At 37.3% G+C, this 24852-nt stretch overlaps 1 pseudogene; it reads right to left on the bottom strand.

Annotated features, from left to right (window-relative positions):
* Positions 1-2259: 2259 nt before the first annotated feature.
* Positions 2260-17578, bottom strand: LOC107830613 (pentatricopeptide repeat-containing protein At2g13600-like; annotated as a pseudogene).
* Between the last annotated feature and the right edge of the window lie 7274 nt (positions 17579-24852).

The raw sequence follows: 24852 nt of genomic DNA, 5'->3' as shown, positions 1-24852 counted from the left end.
GAGATCCTCGGGATACCAAGAGATCCCTAGTACATATTGAGGACACCAAGACATCCTTTGGATACCACGAGATCCCTGGCACATATTGATGGTACTAAGAGATCATCGAGATACTGAGAGATCTCCGGTTATTATCCTTATGAAGACTGGTATTTCCTTGTGATTGTTTTATCTATATTCCAGTTATTGTATTCCTTATTATCCTGTATTAAATTCTTACTGTCAGCTTTCAACTGTACTGCTTATCTTATTTTGTCATCCCTTATATTGTTTAATCTCAGTAGGGCCCTGACCTTCCTCGTCACTACCCGACCAAGGTTAGGCTTGGCACTTACTGAGTACCGATGTGGTGTACTCATGCCCTTTCTATGCATGTTTTTCATATGCAGATCCAGATACCTCTACGCAGACTTTCAATGCTTGAGTCAAGGCGTTCGTAGAGACTTAAAGGTATATCTGCCGCGTCCGCAGACCGAAGAGTCCCTTTTCTACTCTCCCTTTTGTATTAGCCCTTCCATATTTGTATCCTTGTTAGATATTCTGGAGTTAGACGTTGTAGACTTTCAAAGGCTTGTTATCATGAGATTCCGGGTTTTGGGAAAAATGTGTTTAGCTTTTGAGAGTTATTATTGTGTATGCCAAGCGGCACTTTAAATTTAATAATTTAATTTAATTTTTTGGTTTTAAATTGTTTCTTCTGCAAATTGGTTTATTTTTTTTTGCATTGTTAGGCTTACCTAGTCGTAGAGACTAGGTGTTGTCACGATGGTTCACGAATGGCGAACCGGGGTCATGACAGCAAGACACAAAATATGTTTGGGGAAAAGCAACATTTTCTGGAAAAAAAAAGTAGTATTCTTTTGTTATCTAATCTTCTAAATAAATAATGATTATGACACTCTAAACCCGCCGGTTGTCGCGACCCAAAATCTAATTAGTCGTGATGACACCTAACTTCACCCGCTAGGTAAGCCAATTTAATAATAATCCAATTTAAATGAGATTTACTGAGAGAAATAATGATAATAAAAATGGACTTATATACAAAGAGCTCCCAAGGACTGGTAGTACAAGTCATGAGCCATTAAGACTTAGATTTTTACAAAACTAAATTGAAATAATTACATCGTCTGTTTGAAATGTAAACTAACTGGATCAAATGCAACAAGTGATAGCCATAAGTGGAATGCAGGTACATCTTCAATGTCAGCCCTCGCCGTACACAGCAACATCAACACAAATATTTGCACGCAAGGTGCAGAAGTGTAGTATGAGTACAATCGGCCTCATGTACTCAATAAGAATCCTAACTAGCCTCGGCGAGGTAAAAGAAGAAAGAACTGTAGATGATACTCACTAACACCTGTGCAGTTCAGTATTTTCAACAAGTATAGAACATGTATATGATCAAATCAGGGACAATCTCAGGTAAAACCATTTTTATGCTCACAATTCTTAGCCTTAGAGTGTTCTGCTCAGCCAACAATCCAACATATAAGGAAGATATACAAGTAAATCGGGTAATCAGTTAAGTGATTAGCAAGCAAAGATGAAAGATTTCCGACATCGGATCACTCCTCAATTCTTATTTTACATTTTGAATGGTTTTTACAAAATTTCTCATTTTCTTCCATTTAATTAAATAATTTAATGATATAAATAAGTATGAAATCATGAAATGTAACTAGCTTTACTAGAGCTCACATAAACATCAACTGCACGGATAACTCACGCGATATAGTGCCAATATACAGATCCGCACTGACAACTCACATGCTCAAGGACAATTCACGTGCTATATTATCAATATCTGGATCCACACGGACAACTCACGTACTATAGTATCAATGTCTGGATCTGTACGGACAACTCACGTGCTATAGTATCAATCCGCCCAGCGTGGTCACAGGTATATCAGTCCAAATCATATCGCACAGAAGCAAGTATACAAGAACACATGTATATGATAGATAAAATATCAGATTTCATGCTCCTGGACTGGTATAATTACATGCTAAAAGTGTAGGCATGTGCTATGTGCGCTATCGTAGCTCAAATCGACAATTTATCATAGAACTTGAAATTACCAAGTTTTATTCAGGGAATTACCCTCTTCGTAACCTCAAACATATCTCAAATAGTTCACAACAATTCAACAATTACCTAAATATGCACTCTCTCCCGAGTTATGCACACTAAATAGGCACAGCTAATTGAGGATCCTATCAATTAACTACAACAAGAACGTAGTTGAACAAATAGAGATTAAACCAGACAACTATATTAACATAACAAGAAGTTCATCCTTCAATAGGTTCCATCAAAACCTTAGACTAAATATTTAGCTATTCATACTAGGATTCATCACAACAACATTCAAATTCATCACAAATCGTAAAAACAAAAAGGAAGAAAGGAAGAACTCGATGTTGAATTATCCTCCTTGCCTCTTGCCTCTCCTTGCCTTGAACTAAGCTATGAAAACCTTGATAATCCTCTCTTGGGCGAGCTAGACCTTCTATAGGTTAAGTGGATTTGCCCCCGAACTTCCAATTTTACCCCTGCAATTTACTCTTCCGGAACTGGGCTAGCGCGGTCGCACTAATGGACGCGCTAGTCCAGGTCTTCATTTCATCTCTTCTTTTTCTCGTCTTCCCACGTACTCAGCTCCTAGGGGCTTTTCTTGCTTCAATTTAGCTCCAATCATAGCTTTAAGGCCTCATATATGCTACTCCCTCCTACAACGTGTGAAATTCACAATTAGAGCCAATTTATCATCATTTAACTATATTATCACAATGAAACATAATCAAGCTGAGGCATAAACAATCGCCAAATTACATAAATCTAGCCTATTATCAGACACATTGTGCATTCAATGGGCTCCATTTATTCCGAAATTATTTTTGCAGACATTATTTCGACATTCTGTTGCTGCTAACTTTCTGTTTTTGTTTTCTGTTTCAGAAAGTTTACTGTTTCATTATTTATTATAGTGATACAAATTTCAATAATAGCAATAAATGACATTTATGTAAATAAGGAGAATGATTCAGCCAATAATGAACGAGATAGATGATTATTCTTCCTGACAATGATAAATGACAGACGAATCCTAGAATGTCGAAACTATTCTCGGATCTGATGAAAAAGTGTGGAATAATGTGTGTGAGAATATTGATGAAAAGGTAAAGTTAGTATCTTTGCTAGGGAGAGAGAGGGTCTTCTTTTAATATAACAACTTCCCGGCAAGTGAATATTACGTGCCTTACACCATTGTCTCTTTTCCTCTTTATATGAGACATGTCCCTAACAAACCCTAATAGTACAAGTGCAGAGAATAGAATATTCTCTTTAACATCCTATTATAAAATCTAGCCGTTATTGTTCTATTCTTGGTGCTCGACCTCGGTCGTTGTTGACAGCCCGACCGCGAATCTCACTGCTTCCTGGTCGACCTCGACTGGCCCTTTCCGTAATGCCACTTCACGCTAAATTTCCTTAGGGCATATTTTGTCTTATACAACCATATATCAAAAGAAACCAAATTCCTAAACCATTGGAGTGTCTTGTGAAAATAACACTAATATGAATACTGAAGCTACACATTATCAATCTGAAGTGTCAAAGATGTGAAAACAAAAAATGACATGAGAGTGAATTACAGTAATAATAAGAATAAAGTATATGGGTAGAGCAAAGTCTCCTAGACAATTTGATTAAATGGTCGGCGTCAATGGCCAATGGTTCACATTCGGATCATAAATGATGATATGGATAAAAACCATTAAAATGGAACAAGCATGTCATGAACCACTGCTAGTTCTCAGAGATCGGAGTTGTAGATTTTGTAGGAGGTGAAGAGCAATGGAGGAGAGGAGCAACATTAAAGAATTGCAAACATTTAGATTTTTTTCCTTCAAATTGATGTTTGACTGGGGATAACGCAAGGGCAGCTTTTGGGAACATAACATAAGTTTTTGATGCCTCAATTTCTCAACATGATTAAAATTACTCACCTTCAGCAAATTGTCCTATGCCTTAAAAGATCCTCATATCAAATCCCTAAAAACCTTTTTTCCTCACTTTATGGAGAACCTAGCAGCCAATATTTTCTGCATTTGAAGAATGAATATTAAAAAGTGATGGAACTTCTGCAATTGCAAGTCTTAAAGGTAATGTTAATAGAGGTAAACTACTATTAAATTACTCAAGCTTCAGCAAATCGTCCCTTATTTGCTACAGAATCCTCATCTCAATTCTCTAAGAACCAAATTTGCCTCGCTTGGAGAACCTAACAAGCCGTTATTTTTTGCATTTGAAGAATGAGTATTTAATAGTTGAAGATTTTTAACTGCACGTCTGGAATATAAGTAGCTTCAAGTGTTATAAAAATTGTGAACCACACAATGGATATTCCCTCTCAATGTTAAATGCAAAGGTTAGAGGCATGATGGATCAGGATCAACCAGAACTTCAGAAACTGTCATAGTAAAAATTTAAACAGAGATGGTAGTATACCTCAGAGCTGTCTCTGTGGCATGTCGTACCTTCTGAATATTCTAGCCCATGATTTATATTTTCCCTGTTAGGCTATCCCAACTTCTTAATATTGCTGCAGTAAACTTCGAGCAGACTGGTTTTGCACTTAACTCAAGGAATGCCTATTCAGTAACCTTCCATCAATAGCAATAACTGAGAGAAAATTAGTTGTCAAAAAGAATATAGTTCTAATAATATAGATATGTTGAGGCACTTAACAACATTAAGAATTTTAAATAGCTCATGATTGAGGAGAAGTGTAGGAATGGCATCGATACCATTTTTCCCTTAAGAAACATTTGGATGGTGGGAATGGGATCTTCGAATGAAAAACATGAAGCCAGTTGTTCATAAAATATGATAGGTTGTGATAGTTAACAGGTCTATGTGAAAGAACATTCAGATTTTTCTTACCAAAATGAAAAGCACTAAATCAAGGCACAGAAACATTACCTGTGCACCAAAGAGGTGAGTACAGGCACGTTAATGATGGATCTATCTGCTGCTCGTAACATTAATATCTCTGAAGCTTCAAGCAGCATGAATTACAATGCCTCACATTTTATGATCATGTTTCTTATCTTTAGTGTAAGTGATGGAGTAATATCTTGAAAAACAAAATTTCTCCCTCACTTTTCCTTTCCCAAATTTTCAACAAAGTAGGTAACCAACCACCAGACCTCATATTAATTGTTAAATTAGAAACTGTTATACATAGTTACTACCTGTTTTAATTATGTCAACAAAATGCATCATCTACAAGAAAGTATGAGCATTCAATTTGAAATATGTATCCAGCATCCTTCATTGGATCTACGAGTTTAAGCAGCAACTCTTTTATTTCTTCTAACTGACTGTGGGACTTGTCTTTAGCGATAAACTTATGTCTGATATTGTTTATCTCAATCCAACTATAAGCTGTTTCTTTCACCAATCCTCTGTCATAGATGTACCTTCGCAGAGTGCGGGCATCACCCCACATTCCTGCTGCTGCATAGATGTTGGATAACATAATATACCTGGCAGCATTATCAGGTTCCAGCTCAAATAGATTTTCTGCCACCCTTCTAGCAAGTTTCAAGTTCCCATGTACCCTGCAAGCACCCAAAAGTGCGCCCCACATTCCAATATTGTCTCTTCCCCAAGGAGCTCTCTTGATCAAATTCGCAGCTTCTCCAAGCATATTCTTCCGTCCAAGTAAATCAATCAAGATGGCATAGTGATCCAACTGGGGTACTATACCGTATTTCCTCTCCATTGAATGGAGATATTGAAATCCTTCAGGTAATAAACCACAGTGGCTACAGGCAGATAAAACCCCAAGAAAAGTTACATGATTTGGTGTTGTATCTGTTTCAATCATTTTCTCAAACATGACAAAGATATTATCGAGTTCCAAGTAACTCGATCCTTCCCATCTAACCTCTCAAACAATCTCATAGCAGATATCATGTCTCCACATTTAGAATACATGTCAACCAAAGCATTAACTACAAAAACATTATGCAAATCAATTAAACATGTACATCTAAAAATGTGTCCATGAACTTGCTTACCTTTTTCAATAAGAGGTATGCCTGCACAAGAACTTAGGACACCAACGTAAGTGGATGCACGCGGTACAATACCTTCTTCCAGCATTTCCTTGAAAGTACACAAAGCCTTATCTCCTTCTCCATTTTGCGCAAACCCTGTGATCAGAGCAGTCCAAGCCACCACATTTCTGATCAGCATATGATCAAAAAGTGAGCACGCATCTGGAATTCTAGACGCACGTATATAAGCAACCAACAGCGAAGTCCACGAGAATACATCAGTCTCGCGCATTTGACAGAAAATAGAATAAGAGTACTCGGGTTTGCCACATTTCCCATAAGCATCAATAAATGCATTGCAAACCACAAGATTAAACCTCACACCAATCACAGTTGCTAACCCATGCAATCACGCAACAAGTTCAATGCACCCAAACCTGCACAAGTATTTACCACGCTAACAAGCGTGAACTCGTCAATCAAAAACCCACTCCCACACTGAGTTTGCATTCTTTTGAAAAACCCCATAGCTTTTCTAGGGAACCCGTGATGAGTTAAGCTTGAAATGATTGAGTTATAGCTCACAGCGTTTGGATCAGGCACTACATCGAGCATCTGGAAAGTTTTCTCAAAAAGACCCTTTTGAGAGTAAGCTGACAACATTGTGTTCCAAGATTGGGCGTTCTTGTCTGACAGTTCATTAAAGGCCTGTTGCGCATACTCTATGGAACAGCATTTAGAGTACATGTATATCAGACGGTTGGCGAGGAATGTGTTAAAGGTTAATGTCGTCTTGATCGGACGGGAGTGTATGAGTCTCCCAAGCTTGAGATCATTAGTTCGGATGTAGTTTGAAAGGAGGCGCGCGAAGTGATGCACAGGCTCAGCAGATATTGCTTCACTTGGTTGCATGAGAGCAGATTATTTCTATAATTAACAAAAATATTCAGGATTAGCAAGGGAAGAATATGTCGCAGAATGCATGAAATAATCGTATATTTGAAATCTTATGGATTTTTACATGGTTGCGATTTGCGAATTTAAAATTTTCGTGGCAGATATTTTTGTCGACTTCTCATGATTTATTTAGTAATAGTTCCAAAATTGCGATAGGGAATTGTAGCTAATATAGAAAACATGTACATTTAATTCTTGTTGAAACAATATTAGGGAGTACTAATTTCTTTATTTGGAAAACAGCTTAAAATACCCCTATCGTATGCTAAATGGTTTATAAAAATCTCGTCCATCTATTCATCTGAAAATATATATGACGTTAATTCTATTGTCAAAATTACACATCGACTAATGGCAATTCATGTGGGCCTCTCATTAAATGATGTGGCATTCTTTCATTTGTCCACGTAGCTCAGTGGGGATGAAATTATGAGCCTGTTTGGATGGGCTTAAAAGCTGGTTTGACCAACTTTTAAGTCATTTTTTAGCTTATTGAGGTGTTTGGAAAACTTAAAATCAGCTTAAAGGTCAAATGCTTTTAAATCAAAAGGTCCAAATTAAGCCAAAAGTGATGAGTTGGGTATACCAAACTTTTTTTTTTTCTAGCTTAAAAGTCACCCCTCTTTGACCAAGTATTTTACATTGCTATCCTTGATACTTATGTATAATTTCCAAAATACCAATCATTTCTTTTTCTCCTTTCCTCCGCCATTTTCAATCCCTGCCTTCCAAATTCCATAATCTTTTCTTTTTCTCCTTTCCTTTGCCATTTCCAATTTGTGCCTTCCAAATTCCATCACCACCGAACTATTTGTTTTGTTTTAGTTTCTTTTTTGGTTCCATAACATTTTTTTTAAAAGATTGTTGTTGAATCCCTCATTTTTTTAAATTGGTGAAACTATATTCTAAATCAAAATTTTCAATGAGTCTACATGTTAACAAAGAATTTGAAGCTATGAGACGAAAAAATATATTTTGGTGAAATAATAGATTATTGCATGTTATTTAAATAAATAATTTATATTTAGGCAATCAGTTTAAATTGAAAATGAACTAAATTATAATTTTTTTGTATATGTATTAATTTAGAATAAAATATTAATCATTTTCTTTATAGTGTTAACAACTTTAAGGATATTTCAGTCATTTTACTGAAACAAGTGCTTACCAGCACTTATTTACCAAACACTTCAATAACTTTTTTTAAGTATCAACACTTTTATCCAAACATTTAACTTCTTATTTATAAAACAAGCTCCAGCACTTAAAAAGTGCTTTTAAGCCCTTATACTTAAAAGCCACTTTTTTTAAGCCAATCCAAACGGGCTCATGGACCTGGAGAAGAATCCCCAGTGCTTGGAATGGCTCAATTTGACCCAGAAACGAGTGACCAGGCGATTTTGTGCTACAGTAATCCCAACACCATTTTATCTGTAGCAGCTGGGGAATTTTTTTGGGTAACGGTTTGCTGAGAATAGTGCTCAATCGGAAGGCGCATCTTTTGGTGGTGGTCCGGTGGCTTTTCACCGACGGACGGCGGAGTAGTGTGCATTAAAGCACGACTGTGTTACTGTTCACGGCAGTCGCACTGTACGGAGAGTTGACCCACATAAAAAAAGAGGGTCGGATCGGTTAAATGGGTCGAAATTTACCCACATATAGAGCCTGTTTGGATGGGCTTAAAAGCTGGTCAAACCAACTTTTAAGTCATTTTTTAGCTTATTGAGGTGTTTGGCAAACTTAAAATCAGCTTAAAGGTCAAATGCTTTTAAGTCAAAAGGTCCAAATTAAGCCAAAAGTGATACTTTTTTGTTTCTAGCTTAAAAGTCACCCCTCTTTAACCAAGTATTTTACACTACTATCCCTGATACTTATGTATAATTTCCAAAATACCCAATCATTTCTTTTTCTCCTTTCCTCCGCCATTTTCAATCCCTGCCTTCCAAATTCCATAATCTTTTCTTTTTCTCCTTTCCTTTGCCATTTCCAATTTGTGCCTTCCAAATTCCATCACCGTCGAACTATTTGTTTTGTTTTAGTTTTTTTTTGGTTCCATAACAATTTTTTTTTAAAAGATTGTTGTTGAACCCCTCATTTTTTTAAATTGGTGAAACTATATTCTAAATCAAAATTTTCAATGAGTCTACATGTAAACAAAGAATTTGAAGCTATGAGACGAAAAAATATATTTTGGTGAAATAATAGATTATTGCATGTTATTTAAATAAATAATTTATATTTAGGCAATCAGTTTAAATTGAAAATGAACTAAATTATAATTTTTTTGTATATGTATTAATTTAGAATAAAATATTAATCATTTTCTTTATAGTGTTAACAGCTTTAAGGATATTTCAGTCATTTTATAGAAATAAGTGCTTACCAAACACTTCAATAACTTTTTTTACGTTTCCACATTTTTATCCAAACATTTAACTGCTTATTTATAAAACAAGCTTCAGCACTTAAAAAGTGCTTTTAAGCCCTTATACTTAAAAGCCACTTTTTTAAGCCAATCCAAACGGGCTCATGGACCTGGAGAAGAATCCTCATTGCTTGGAATGGCTCAATTTGACCCAGAAACGAGTGACCAGGCGATTTTGTGCTACAGCAATCCCAACACCATTTTGCAAATCTGTAGCAGCTGGGGAATTTTTTTGGGAAATGGTTTGCTGAGGATAGTGCGCATTTGGAAGGCGCATCTTTTGGTGGTGGTCCGGTGGCTTCTCACCGACGGACGGCGGAGCAGTGTGCATTAAAGCACGACTGTGTTACTGTTCACGGCAATCGCACTGTACTGAGAGTTGACCCACATAAAAAGAGGGTCGGATCGGTTAAATGGGTCAAAATTTACCCAAATATAGAGCCTGTTTGGATGGGCTTAAAAGCTGGTTGAGGTGTTTGGCAAACTTAAAATTAGCTTAAAGGTCAAATGCTTTTAAGTCAAAAGGTCCAAATTAAGCCAAAAGTGATGAGTTGGGTAATCCCAACTTTTTTTTTCTAGCTTAAAAGTCACCCCTCTTTAACCAAGTATTTTACACAGCTATCCCTGATACTTATGTATAATTTCCAAAATACCCAATCATTTCTTTTTCTCCTTTCCTCCGCCATTTTCAATCCCTGCCTTCCAAATTCCATAATCTTTTCTTTTTCTCCTTTCCTTTGCCATTTCCAATTTGTGCCTTCCAAATTCCATCACCGCCGAACTATTTGTTTTGTTTTAGTTTCTTTTTTGGTTCCATAACCTTTTTTTTTAAAAGATTGTTGTTGAATCCCTCATTTTTTTAAATTGGTGAAACTATCTTCTAAATCAAAATTTTCAATGAGTCTACATGTTAACAAAGAATTTGAAGCTATGAGACGAAAAAATATATTTTGGTGAAATAATAGATTATTGCATGTTATTTAAATAAATAATTTATATTTAGGCAATCAGTTTAAATTGAAAATGAACTAAATTATAATTTTTTTGTATATGTATTAATTTAGAATAAAATATTAATCATTTTCTTTATAGTGTTAACAACTTTAAGGATATTTCAGTCATTTTACAGAAACAAGTGCTTACCAGCACTTATTTACCAAACACTTCAATAACCTTTTTTAAGTATCAGCACTTTTATCCAAATATTTAACTACTTATTTATAAAACAAGCTCCAGCACTTAAAAAGTGCTTTTAAGCCCTTATACTTAAAAGCCACTTTTTTAAGCCAATCCAAACGAGCTCATGGACCTGGAGAAGAATCCCCAGTGCTTGGAATGGCTCAATTTGACCCAGAAACGAGTGACCAGGCGATTTTGTGCTACAGTAATTCCAACACCATTTTGCAAATCTGTAGTAGCTGGGGAATGTTTTTGGGAAATGGTTTGCTGAGGTTAGTGCGCAATTGGAAGGCGCATCTTTTGGTGGTGGTCCGGTGGCTTTTCACCGACGAATGGCGGAGCAGTGTGCATTAAAGCACGACTGTGTTACTGTTCACAGCAGTCGCACTGTACGGAGAGTTGACCCACATAAAAAAGGGAGTCGGATCAGTTAAATGGGTCGAAATTTACCCAAATATTTCATCCCCACTGAGCTACGGGGACAAATGAAAGTGCCACATCATTTAATGAGAGGCCCACATGAAGTACCATTAGTCGGGGTGTAATTTTGACAATAGAATTAACGTAATATATATTTTCAGACGAATAGATGGACGGGATTTTTATAAACCATTTAGCATACGATAGAGGTACTTTAAGCCGTTTTCCAAATAAAGAAATTAGTACTCCCTAATATTGTTTCAACAAGAATTAAATGTACATGTTTTCTATATTAGCTACAATTCCCTATTGTAATTTTGGAACTATTACTAAATAAATCATGATAAGTCGACAAAAATATTTGTCACGAAAATTTTAAATTCGCAAATCACAACCAATGTGAAAATCCATAAGATTTCAAATATAAGATTATTTCATGCATTCTGCGACATATTCTTCCCTTGCTAATCCTGAATATTTTTGTTAATTATAGAAATAATCTGCTCTCATGCAATCAAGTGAAGCAATATCTGCTGAGCCTGTGCATCACTTTGCGCGCCTCCTTTCAAACTGCATCCGAACTAATGATCTCAAGCTTGGGAGACTCATACACTCCCGTCTGATCAAGACGGCATTAACCTTTAACACATTCCTCGCCAACCGTCTGATATACATGTACTCTAAATGTTGTTCCATAGAGTATGCGCAACAGGCCTTTAATGAACTGTCAGACAAGAACGCCCAATCTTGGAACACAATGTTGTCAGTTTACTCTCAAAAGGGTCTTTTTGAGAAAACCTTCCAGCTGCTCGATGTAATGCCTGATCCAAATGTTGCGAGCTATAACTCAATCATTTCAAGCTTAACTCATTACGGGTTCCCTAGAAAAGCTATGGGGTTTTTCAAAAGAATGCAAACTCAATGTGGGAATGGGTTTTTGATTGACGAGTTCACGGTTGTTGACGAGTTCACGGTTGTTATCGTGTACAGTACCCCGTGAACAGTACCATGTACAATACCCCGTGAACAGTACCCCATGAACAGTACCCGTGAACAGTGTGAACAGTGTGAACAGTACCGGACAGAATGTTAAGTTCTAAAAAATGGGACGAATCCCATTTTCCATTTTTACCAAATTGGAGCTCGAGGAGAGGCGATTTTCAGGAGATTTTTAGAGAAAACAACGGGGTAAGTTTTCTTAACTTAATTTTGGTTAGATTACTCGAATCTATTACTAGTTTTGGCATTTAATTGTTGATTTTAGTTGGGAAAAAATCTTGAAAACCCTCTTGGTTTAATTTAAAGATTTGAGAGTCGAGTTGATGTCGGATTTAAGTAAAATTGGTATGGTTGGACTCATGGTTGGATGAGGTTTCATATTCCATAATTTTTGTCTGGTTCCGAGATGTGGGCCCCACGGGCAAATTTTGAGTGCAATTTCGGATTTTTAATGGAAAATGTAGAATTTCATATGGAATTAATTCCTATAATTTTTATTAACTGAATCGAATTATTGTGACTAGATTCGGAGGCATTCGGAGGTCGATTTGAGAGATAAAGGCATCACGAGCTAGAGGATTAGCCGGTTCGAGGTAAGTAATGATTGTAAATATTGTCATGAGGGTTTGAAACCCCGGATTATACGTTGTTGTGTTACTTTGAGGTGACTTGCACGCTGGATTACGAGAGTGGGGTAGAGCACCGCTAGGGATTGTGACCTAGTCCATCCCAAACAAATATTTTAATGCATATTTGATAGTTAATTGTTTGACATTATTATATTTTTGGGATATATGTCATGTTTGGGGCCTTGTGCCGACTTGTTGAGACCCTTAGGGGCATTTTTACTATCTTTCCTCACTCTATTTGTTTGAAAGCATATTCTCAGTCATGTTTTACCTGTTTATTGCTCAAATCTGGCTTTATCACTATATTCTTAACATGTGGAAATTGTTTTGGCATGAGTTCCTTGTTTTACTGAGATAGACCGAGGGACTGATTGTGAGATTGATGACTGAAATAGACTGAGAATCTGATGGTGAGGTTAATGACTGAGAGAGGCCGAGAGCCTAGTTGCGAGGATTATATATCTATGGATCGGGCTGCACGCCGCAGCGATATTTATATGGATCGGGCTACACGCCGCAACGATACTTATATGGATCGGGCTGCGCACCGCAACAATATAGCGCTTGGGCTGTAGGAGCCCCTCCGGAGTCTACACACCCCCAGTGAGCACATTCGACTATTTATATGGATGGGGTTGTGCGCCACAACGATGCATGGATCGGGCTGCACGCCGCATCGGTTACTATATGGTACCAATTGAGCGTGAATGCTGAGTGCGAGTACTGATTGGTAAGAGTTGAGTCACGAGTGACAGAGAGGCTATCCCGAGGGGCGATAGATATATACATACATATGAGTGGTCACTACTAGAAATTGGAGTTATGGCAACCCTTCGAAAACAGTTGCAACAAATAAGCTAACCGCCCTTATAGGGCTAATGGGACGAATTTGGACGCGTTCCGGGATTCCGTGTTACAATAGGTCTATTGGAACGGTTATTTGCAACAGTTTACAAACCGTCTCCATAGATAGGGTATTGGAATGGTTTGTACTGCTACCACTATTCTATCTACAGGAACGGTTTCCTTTTCATTTGGGACGGTTATAAACCGTCCTGGTAAAATAATACAGCTGATTTTTTTTAAGTCTATTGCAACGATTTTCATGATATATTGCAACGGTTTGTGTGATATATTGAAACAATTATCAGTACCCCTATTGCAACAGATATTATAACATATTGGAACAGATATCAAGGGCTGCTCTTATTATTTGCTAGGTCTATTGGAATGGTTATATTCTCTATTGCAACAAATTGTAATTTCTGATATTTATGGAAGCAAAATGAGAAATAGTTTCCTATTCTATGAAATTGTTTACACCATATCCAACTAGCATTATCCATATACAAAAACAAAATATGGATACATTGTTTGGTCAAACAATTCAAAAGTCAAAATAGATGAGTTTGTATACAAAATAGATGAGTTTGTATACAAAAAGTTCCAGGCCCCATGATAGATGCAAATGCATCTACGGACTCACTAAGCACTAGTTTCTTCCATTTCATTTTGAGCGTGACAAAATCAATAGTCAATGAGGGGAGCAGTGCCATCAGAGAACGTAGCATCCAACTGAAACCACAGATTTTGGATCTGGCTTTTAAAAGGAATTGCTTGGACTTTGGATTTAAGGACTTACTGGAGAAAAGGAATCAATCTGCTTTTTCTGCATCATTAGGTTTCATACTGCACCATTTGGAAACTAGGGAGAGCCGGTTTCATTACATTTAGTTGTATTAAATGGTTTACTATGATGCTTTAATTTTATAAAGTTTCAACAAAAAAGATATAAGCATACTTGTAGGTTTTTCACCTTTCTGATATGTACATTTTTCTGATATGTACACCAGCTTTTGGGATTAGTAAGCTCAAGGCCCTGTGGTTGTGCATTTAGGAAGCTTTTTCAACTGAGAAATTGTGCCTTTTGCACCCTAGTTCATCTTGCAGCCCTTTACTAGTTAGTAATGAATAGTGTCTTTTGCACCCCAGTTCACCCCCAGAAAATAATAACTTAATAGATACATATCATCAGCGGGATATATTTAGAAAACTGCTCCTAACCATGAATTCCGAAGTTGAACCTCCTAACATGTATTCCGAAGTTGAACCTCCTTATGATATTCAGAGGAAGGGCAATATACCATTCTGTTAAAACTGGGCGGCATAAAAATAATGAAAGAAGAACTAGGCAGCATTTTAGCGAAGAGGAGAAGACTTAGAAAGAAGAATCGAAGGTAAAAAAAAATTCGCCAGTATTTCACTGCTATTTGGATGCTGAAGAAGAATAAGAAGAAGAAGGAGGAGGAGGAAGAAATCATCACATACCTGTTGCCACTGAATCTCTGTTGAAGTTGAAAAGGGAACGCTAGTCGCTGTTGCTGCTGGTCGTGTTTTAATAAAAGTGCAATGATCCCTTCTTTTTTAATTAAATAGGCTGGCAGCTTCACTCGCTTCGCTGCTACACCAACAGATTCAACGCCCTCTATAGTCTTTCTTTGTGTAGCTAATTTGCGAGTAGCACCCTGAGAAAAAATAAGAAGGCAAAGGTTTGATGATGTCCAAGAGAGGAAAGACATAAATGTACCAATAGCTAGTATTCTCGTGTAATCTTCAGATATTTTCTGAATAAAATAAAAAAAAATAGATTTTTCCACCAACTCTATGTCTGTTCTTCTAGCTATTTGTGATCTTTCCATATCCTTTATACATTCTGATATCAGTTAGCTTGGTATAATTGTCTTCTTAAGGTTGATTACTCTTTTCTACAATATTCAAACCTTACTATTTCTATTTTAAGACAAATAATTGTAAGATCATGCCCCATTATATTAACAATTTAAATTAATTAAAACTGCAGAGATCATATAAAGGAACTCATGAGAATCTTGAACCAAATGATTCAATTGATATAGACATTAAGGATAAAAAAAGAAGAGAACATAATCACTTTGTGAGGTCACTGGTCAAAGAGTGAACATTGTTGTCGTTGGAGATACTCCAGTAAGTTTATAATTCCTTAGAGGCAATGTAATCAAGGGAAAATGCATGAAAATTTATATGCTTTCCATGCTTCTGTTGGTTATGCAGTCATGCAAGCTATTGAGCAATTATGATTTTATCAATTCTTCACTGAATAAGAAAGAATATGCAATGAAGATGAGACAAATTAAGAAAGCAACAGGTGAAACTTAGCAAGCAAAATAAGCTAGAAAGACAGAATTCTGGTAAAAGAAATCAGAGACTCGATGTACAGAAGTGAACAAGGGGACAATTATTGGATTCTTAGCTATGATGCAACTCTTCGTTACCCTTATCTGTTACAACTCTTTAGTACCCTCATTCAGACTATTTGGCTGATAACAACCTTATTAATAATTTGTTGGATAAAATTAAGAGAAGGGTAAAATAGCCATTTAGTTTTTTTATGGATATTTTGATAATTCAACTTTGACTTTAGGACCTTCCCACTTTTAGAATAGTATGACTAGTCTCTCGGCACGTGCGTTGCACATGTATCATAAGGTATGTAGTAAAATAATTTTGTAAAAGTTTTCGATACTATTTAAGTGAAGCTTTGACTAAGTGATTTTGGAAATAAGGTTCATAAATTAAAGAACCAGAAAAGGTAGAAACACTCTTGAAATGACGAAAGGACATCAATATATAATTCCTTTTCTCTTTACAAATAAAAATTGCATCATCATTCAAATAGCAATTTTTCTTCAATCTGTATCAATTTTTCTTGAATCTGTATATTCAGAAGGCAAGCAATTTGTCTGAGAAGAATAACCCCAATGTCTAATAGACGTGAAGGCAAACACTTACCCATTAGACTAAAGCACAGACATGAACGAATCTCACAATTTTAAGTGAAAGCAACACAAGCATAATTGAACAGAAGTAAAAGAATATGTTTATCAAAAATATTACCAGAGAAAGAAAAAAGGAGCAGCGAAAAGATTTTTCTGAATAACCAAGAAAGCGAACAGGGAAGATCGAACATCGATAGCAAACATCGAACAAAAATCTCATGGTTTCAAACAGAACATCAAAACCTAACAAATAAATCCCCCAATTTTACAAACTAGAAATCACAGCAAAGATCGAACATCGATAGCAAACATCGAATAAAGAAACTATTACCAAAGAAATTGGGGCAGCGAAATGATTTTTCTGAATATTACCGGAGAAAAAAAAAGGAGAGATAAGGAGAAAGAAAAAGGAGCAGCAAAAATAGGAGCAGCGAAAGAAAAAATTACTCGAGAAAGAAAAAAGCCCCCAAAATATTACCAGAGAAAGCAAAAAGAGAGCAGCAAAACAATGTTTTTGAATAACCAAGAAAGCAAACATCGATAGCAAACATCGAATAAAGAAAATCTCATGGTTTCAAACAGAAAATCTAAACCTAACAAATAAATCCCCCAATTTTGCAAACTAGAATCACAAATGTATCATGTAATACAAACAAAGCAGAAACAAAGACCTTCAAACAACAACAATAACAACAACAATAACAACAACGCCATTGGAGTCGAAAACGACGATGCAACTGAGGCCAAAAGCGCTCCTATACTTAAGGAGAAGAAATCCAAACGCCAAATTAAAGAAAACATAAGGGAAAAAAGAAAGAGAAAATTGAATAGTTATACAAACATCAAACAGGGGAAAATCGATAGCCTACCTCGGAGATTGCTCGTATGTTAGCCGAAACTGGTCGTCAATCACCGGCAGTTATCGTCCGTCACCGGAGCTGGCCGACAGAGTCCATTGATGGTGAGGTCGATGTGTTCTAGGTTGAGGTTGAGAGAGACGGTGTTCAAGGTTTAATTTTGAGACAGAGTTTAGAGAGAGTGACAGAACCTTCTATGTCAAATATTAAAGAGTTATTAAAATATTAGTGGGGTCAATGTTTTTAATAAAAATATAGGAGGGAAAGTAAGGAGGTAAAAGTAAACTGTCCCAATATACTTTCATTTTATAAAATCGTTCCCACAGGTAACTCTATGGTATCGCTTTTACAAACCGTCTCCATATATTCACTTATAGTAACGGTTATTATATTATTGGAACGTTTGTTCTTCAGAAGTGTTCCAAAAATCTTTTGACTCTATTAGGACGGTCTAACCGTTCTAATATATGATCTATTGTAACAGTTACAAAACCGTTGCGCAATAATTGTTCCAATAAAGTCACTTTCTAGTAATGGGTGTTTTGCCTCAGAGGCATGTTTATGGACTTATTGATTTCACTCCTCTTAAAATGAGTTTCTATCGAATATGTTGATTTATTGACTGTTTTCCCTCATCTTTATATTGAGCCTCTGTCGGAAAGCTGCACAAATATTTTAAAACAACTTTTATTTAAACTGGGGTTTATGAGATGTTCAAAAATTAATCACTGATTTGACATTGGTTATTTCCACTGAAATTTTCAAGTTATGAAGTGTTTGTGATTACTGTTTTGCCCGAGGGGCTGTTTTACGAACTATGTTTTGCCCGAGGGGCCGATTATGACTTTAATCTCTATTATTATTTTAAATGGTATTGAACCCCTACTGAAACTGTTGGAAGGTATTTCAAGATGATTTTACTAAAAGCTGGATTTTAAAAGGGAATATTGACTCGTATTATGATTTGAAAGTCTGTTGTGTTTATTGAACCCAGCGTAAATGTGGATTCATTGTTTTCTACTGCTCAGTCTTTATTTACTCTTATTACTTACTGGGTTAGAGTACTCACATTACTCCCTGCACCTCGTATGCAAATTTAGGTATATCAGAACCTGGTAGCGAGTGTTGATAGCTCAGCCGTGGAGTCATCAGAGTTAGCAAGGTGGCTGCATGACGTTCGCAGCACCGCTTCCTTCCCCTCATTGTTGTTACTGTATTTAGTACATTTTTAGACTTTTGTTGTATTCAGACCTTGATAGTTGCTCATGACTAGTGACACCCCGATGTCGGGCTGGTATTTTATTCCGCACTATTATTCTAGGATTTTATTATGAAACATTGTTTAATTTAAAGACTTAAAAATGACTCTTAATGCTTGAAGGGTTAAGGTGAGTATTGTGTCGGCTGGCCTTGTCTTCACGAGAGGCGCCATCACAGCTGGGTCGGTTTGGGGTCGTGACAAGTTGGTATCAGAGCCTAGGTTACATAGGTCCCACGAGTCATGAGCAGGTTTAGTAGAGTCTTGCGGATCGGTACAGAGACGTCTATATTTATCCTCGAGAGGCTGCAGAACCTTTAGGAAAACTTCACATTCTTGAATTCTTATCGTGCGTCCTTTGATTCAGCTTGAAATGTAACTCTTTGAATTCCTTCCACGCGTTCGTATGCGCGCATGATCGCTCAGTATCAGATGTGCCTTGATGGTTTGTGATTTCCCGATCGAGGGGCGAGGTGTGATCTCTGTAAGTTGATGTTGGGCCCGTCTGAAGGACTTGAGGCCAGATCTTTGCCTATGGCTTGAGCACCGAGGTGTTGATTGTGTGAGCAAGTATTTTAAACTTATATGTTCGGTACTGTCCCTATTAGTGGAAGTGACAGTTGTGTAACTATGTGATGAGTATGTTAGTACTGCGAGATATATTTATATGATTTGGAAACGACAAGAAGGGTCTGCTGGAGGATAAAAAAACTATTAGGTGCTTGAATTCCATCTTGATTTGAGGTATAGCCCCGAGTTATAGGCGTGTGAAGAATCTTTTCATGTTTTCCAGTTGTGAGTGAATTAAAAAAAATCCATGTAACGGTATGAGTTCAGACTCAAGAAGACTAAGTGACTGCGTACAGTTTATGATGGTGGAAGGTATACATAAATGTTAGTTAAGGCGGAGCAGGTGGGTTATATCCTGCAAAGTGTTCTGGAGTTGTGTGATCTTTATGTTATCCGTTAGAAGATCCCATTTACAAGTGAAATATATATATGTGAATTTAATTTGGGTCGCTTAAGAGAGTGGGTTTAATTGTTATGAGAGTAAATACGAGATTTGTAGAAGATATGAAGTACCAAATGGTCTGTGTTCTACGAGCTTATGAAGGATTGAGTTAATCTCACTATGGTATTATGGCAGCAATAAAGCACATGTGTTATGAGTTATGGTGCGTGTTTTACCTATGGCTTTGAGCCAAGTGGGGGAGTCCGCTATTGAATAGTTGATTGCACGGTTATATGCTCTAATGGTCCCAGTTCAAGGCACATTTGTGAATCAGTTATGGCTCGAGTAAAGGAAATTTCAATAAAGGCTATGTTATGCTTTATCGGTGTACGAGAATCGGGGAATGACTTGAGTTGTGGTTGGTAAGGAATGCCCGGTGCATAGGGCAAGAAGTTGCTTGGTTATATTGGAATGAGGTCACATTCTGCAGTGTCGGAGTGCTAATGAAGCACAGGTTGTTCGGTTCATTTAATCAATCTAACTACGGTTTGAGTAGTGTGGATGACTCTAGAGAATGGTCCTATTGTGTTCAAAACTCTACATGCAATAATTGGAGGCTTCTAAGTTGTACTTATGGATAGAAACTGAGTTTTCAGTGGAAGATGGCAAGACTTGTGGTATTTTCTATATTAATTATGGGATTCTATATATCAGTATCGGGAAGGTGAAGGTAATAGCTTTGGGGAACACTTAAAGAGTATTCAACGGCTTATGAGCCTTAGACGGTGTAGCTTTATGCTTGGGTTTTGTGTGATAAGCCTAAGTTGAGGAAATTGTGGTGTTACAGCAAGAAGGAATATCAAGTTGAAGATGAATCAGAAGGAATATAGATAGATGGGGTATCTTGATAGTAGACCAAATCGGTATGGTAAGGATATGTTGAATTCCTTGTGTGTGTTCGAGGTAATGAGTTCCTACAACTATTTTGCAACAATGCTCTTAGGTTTTGATGGCTTTCTTAGCTTGGTCTAGTTAGAAGGATTCAGTCTTAGCAGTTGAATTTGTGCAAATGGAATTGGGAGAGTTCTTATTGATTTCTACCGTGGTTGGAGATGTGCAATTTCTCCGAGTGTGAGAAGCATAGGATATGTAATGATTTTTCTTCTAGATGGGATCAATGGAAGTTCTTGGCTAGATGAGTTACAGTTCAGTTCTGAAAGGAAGTTCATGAAACTCTTAAGTAGCAGGTAACCTCAGATGATTAAGGAAATGGTACTTCTAATTGGAAATGATTTGACGAGAGTATATGATTTAGTAAAAGGGCAATGTTATTAAGTTGATAGCACTTTAGTAGTATTGCGGCACCTTCTTTTTAGATCGACTGGTGATATTCGGGTTTGCTTGGTGGCACAGGGAAATTTTAGAGTATCTATAGTGGAATGATTGGGTATTAGAGGTTGTGAGATGATATGATTTGTTGGTTATAGGCACCTATGGTGTGGTTCTATCGGAGTTTCATAATGGAAGTCGAGCGGGAAGAGTAATTTGGTGTTGCTCGGTGAACGACGTATCGGTCATGTCCTATCGGTATGCGTGGTATATGTTATTTGCTTCACCGTGAGTATGATAAATTGCTTTGGTTCCAGATATCAAATTATGTGTGGTTGTCGATTTCGAGCATAGTGACTTAAGGTGGTTCCATGTAGAGCAGTGTTTAAATAAGGTCGCGCATTGTAGTGAATATATGTGGAGGTATGACCTTGCAGGTTAGATTCGTGTGTTTTGTTCTTATGATGTGAGACGAGTTCTCAGTCTTGTGTTATGGTGGTACTAGTGAACTTGAGGTTCAGCTCTTTCATTTGAGTCATTTTCATGATTTGAGTATGTTCGGATTGTTGTGTATTGTGCAAGTTGTGGCTTAGGTTTGTATGGAAGTGTCATGTCACTAGAGTAATGTGTTGGATTAGAGGAGATCGTTGGGGATCATTAATAAATACAAACGGATTCGATTTCAGCATGTTTGATGGGTAAATATCGAGGTTCGGTTCAGAAATTTGCTATGGTCCTTGCCAAAGGAGAAGTAACCTTATGGATGACTGATCTAAGAGATGGTTATGATTTATTGTGTGTTTCATTTATCATTGGCAGTATATGGAAGTGTTGGAATGAGACTTTAGTTGAAAAGAGGTTTCTTCCGGTATTCGGATGTTGTGTGCAGCTGCTATGAATGGAAGTTATCGCTACATGTGTTTGAGTTACGTGGTATATCGGATAACTGCACTTGAGGTTGCAGGCATGGGTTACTACAGCTAGTTCGGGTCTATTCAAAGTATAGGTGTGAGGTTCTGATCGTATTGAGGATTTTAGAAGCAGAAATGTGGTTCTATGGTTTATGGACTAGGATGGATTGTGAAATTTCAGTTATATTGTGTTATCGAACCGATATGAGGTAGGGTAACGTGGGATCACCCCCGGGTATATGCATGGTAAAGTTATTCAGCAATTGGTTGGCTTCTGGAACAACTCTGGGCACGTTCGAGGACGAATGTGTGTTTAAGTGGGGGAGGATGTAATGACCCGACCGGTCGTTTTGAACTTTTGCACTTTGATCGCCAGTTCCTGGGAATGACTTGCCCCGTGTAATGTATTATGACTGATGTAGATCGTTGGTTTTGGTTTTCAGGAAAAAACGGAATGAATTTGAAGGAACAGTCTCAGTTGAAAGCTTTGAATTTGAAAGGTTTGACTAAAAGTTGCTTATTTGTATATGATCTCGGATCGGAAATTTTATGATTTGGATAGCTTCGTTGGGTGATTTATAACTTAGGAGCGCGATCGGAATGCATTTTGGAAGTCCGTGGAAGGATTTGGCTTGAATTGGCAAAGTTAATATTTTGGCGAATTCCGGTTGATATGTGAGATTTTGATCCGAGGGTCGGAATGGAATTCCGAGAGCTGTTGCAGCTTCGTTATGTCATTTGTGATCTGTATGCAAAATTTTAGGTCATTTGGACGTCGTTTGGTTGACTTTTTGATCGAATTCGGATTTCGGAAGTTTTGGAATTCTTAGGCTTGAATCTGAGGGTGATTTGATGTTTTGATGTTGTTTTGAGCGTTCCGAAGGTTGGAACAAGTTTGAATTATGTTATGGGGTGTGTTGGCATGTTTGGTCGAGGTCTCATGAGTCTCGGATAAGTTTTGGAAGAGTTTTTGGAAGATTTTGCCGTTTTGAGCATAAGCATGTAATGATCCAAAGATCCATTTTTAGTTCTAGAGATCGAAATTTGATTTCGAGACTTCCGTAATTTTGATAATGAATTATAGGACTGATCTGGAAAGTTTGGTCTAATTTCATCAAGTCGCGATTGGGTTTTTGACATGAAACACGAGTTAATTGTTTAACGAGCGAAATGGGTATTGAACTGAGCAAATGAGCTCCGAATTGAGTTTCTACTGAAGGGCTATGTTCGTATAATTATTTGTGACTCATAGGAACAAGAATCATCGAATTCCGAGTTCGCATGATGGAGTTAGAGCCTTTTTAGTGAATAGAAAAGCTGCTGCAATTTTCTGGGCAGTTCCTGCATTTTTCGCTTGTGTGAACAGTGACCTCACATGCGTGAACAGTACCCCCGTGAACAGTGTGAACAGTACCTGACAGAATGTTAAGTTCTGGAAAATGAGACGAATTCCATTTTCCATTTTTACCAAATTGGAGCTCAGGAAGAGGCGATTTTCAGAGAAAACAACGGGGTAAGTGTTCTTAACTTAATTTTGGTTAGATTACCCGAATCTATTACTAGTTTTGGCATTTAATTGGTGATTTTAGTTGGGAAAATCTTGAAAACACTCTTGGTTTAATTTGAAGATTTGAGGGTCGAGTTGATGTCGGATTTTAGTAAAATTGGTATGGTTGGACTTGTGGTTGGATGAGGTTTCATATTCCGTAATTTTTGATGGGTTCCGAGATGTGGACCCCACGGGCGAATTTTGAGTGCAATTTCTTTAATGGAAAATGTAGAATTTCATATGGAATTAATTCCTATAATATTTTAATGATTATGTACTGATTGTGGCTAGATTTGGAGAATCTGGAGGTCGATTCGTGCGGGCGAGGCATCGCGGGCTAGATTTTGGACCGGATCGAGGTAAGTAATGATTGTAAATACTGTCCTGAGGGTTTGAAACCCCGGATTATACGTCGTTGTGTTACTTTGAGGTGACTTGCACGCTGGATGACGAGCGTGGGGTAGAGCACCGCTGGGGATTGTGACCTAGTCCATCCCGAACGAATATTTTAATGCGTATTTGATAGTTAATTGTTTGACATTATTATATTTTTGGGATGTATACCATGTTTGGGGCCTTGTGCCGACTTGTTGAGACCCTTAGGGGCATTTTTACTATATTTCCTAACTCTATTTGTTTGAAAGCATATTCTCAGTCATGTTTTACCTGTTTATTGCTCAAATCTGGCTTTATCACTATATTCTTAACATGTGGAAATTGTTTTGGCCTGAGTTCCCTGTTTTACTGAGGTAGACCGAGGGTATGATTGTGAGATTGATGACTGAGATAGACTGAGAGTCTGATGGTGAGGTTAATGACTGAGAGAGGCCGAGGGCCTAGTTGTGAGGATTATATATCTATGGATCGGGCTGCACGCCGCAACAATGTATATATATATGTAGATGGATCGGGCTGCATGGATCGGGCTGCACGCCGCAGCGATACTTATATGGATCGGGCTGCGCACCGCAGCAATATAGCATTTGGGCTGTAGGAGCCCTTCCGGAGTCTGCACACCCCCGGTGAGCGCAGTCGACTATTTATATGGATCGGCCTGTGCGCCATAGCGATGCATGGATCGGGCTGCACGCCGTAGCGGTTACTTTTATTTCAGTTATTGTGAGAGATATACGGATCGAGCTGCACGCCGCAGCGGTTACTATATGGTACCAATTGAGCGTGAATGCTGAGTGCGAGTACTGATTGGTAAGAGTTGAGTCACGAGTGACAGAGAGGCTATCCCGAGGGGCGATAGATATATACATGCATATGAGTGGTGTTTTGCCTGAGAGGCCTGTTTATGGACTTATTGATTTCACTCCTCTTAAAATGAGTTTCTATCGAATATATTGATTTATTGACTGTTTTCCCTCATCTTTATATTGAGTCTCTGTCAGAAAGTTGCACAAATGTTTTAAAACAACTTTTATTTAAACTGGGGTTTATGAGATGTTCAGAAATTAATCACTGATTTGACATTGGCTATTTCCACTGA

This window comes from Nicotiana tabacum, chromosome 10 (assembly GCF_000715075.1).
Source record: "Nicotiana tabacum cultivar K326 chromosome 10, ASM71507v2, whole genome shotgun sequence".
Lineage (NCBI taxonomy): Eukaryota > Viridiplantae > Streptophyta > Magnoliopsida > Solanales > Solanaceae > Nicotiana > Nicotiana tabacum.
The sequence above is the reverse complement of the archived record's forward strand: the minus strand, read 5'-3'. Positions and strand labels throughout refer to the sequence as shown.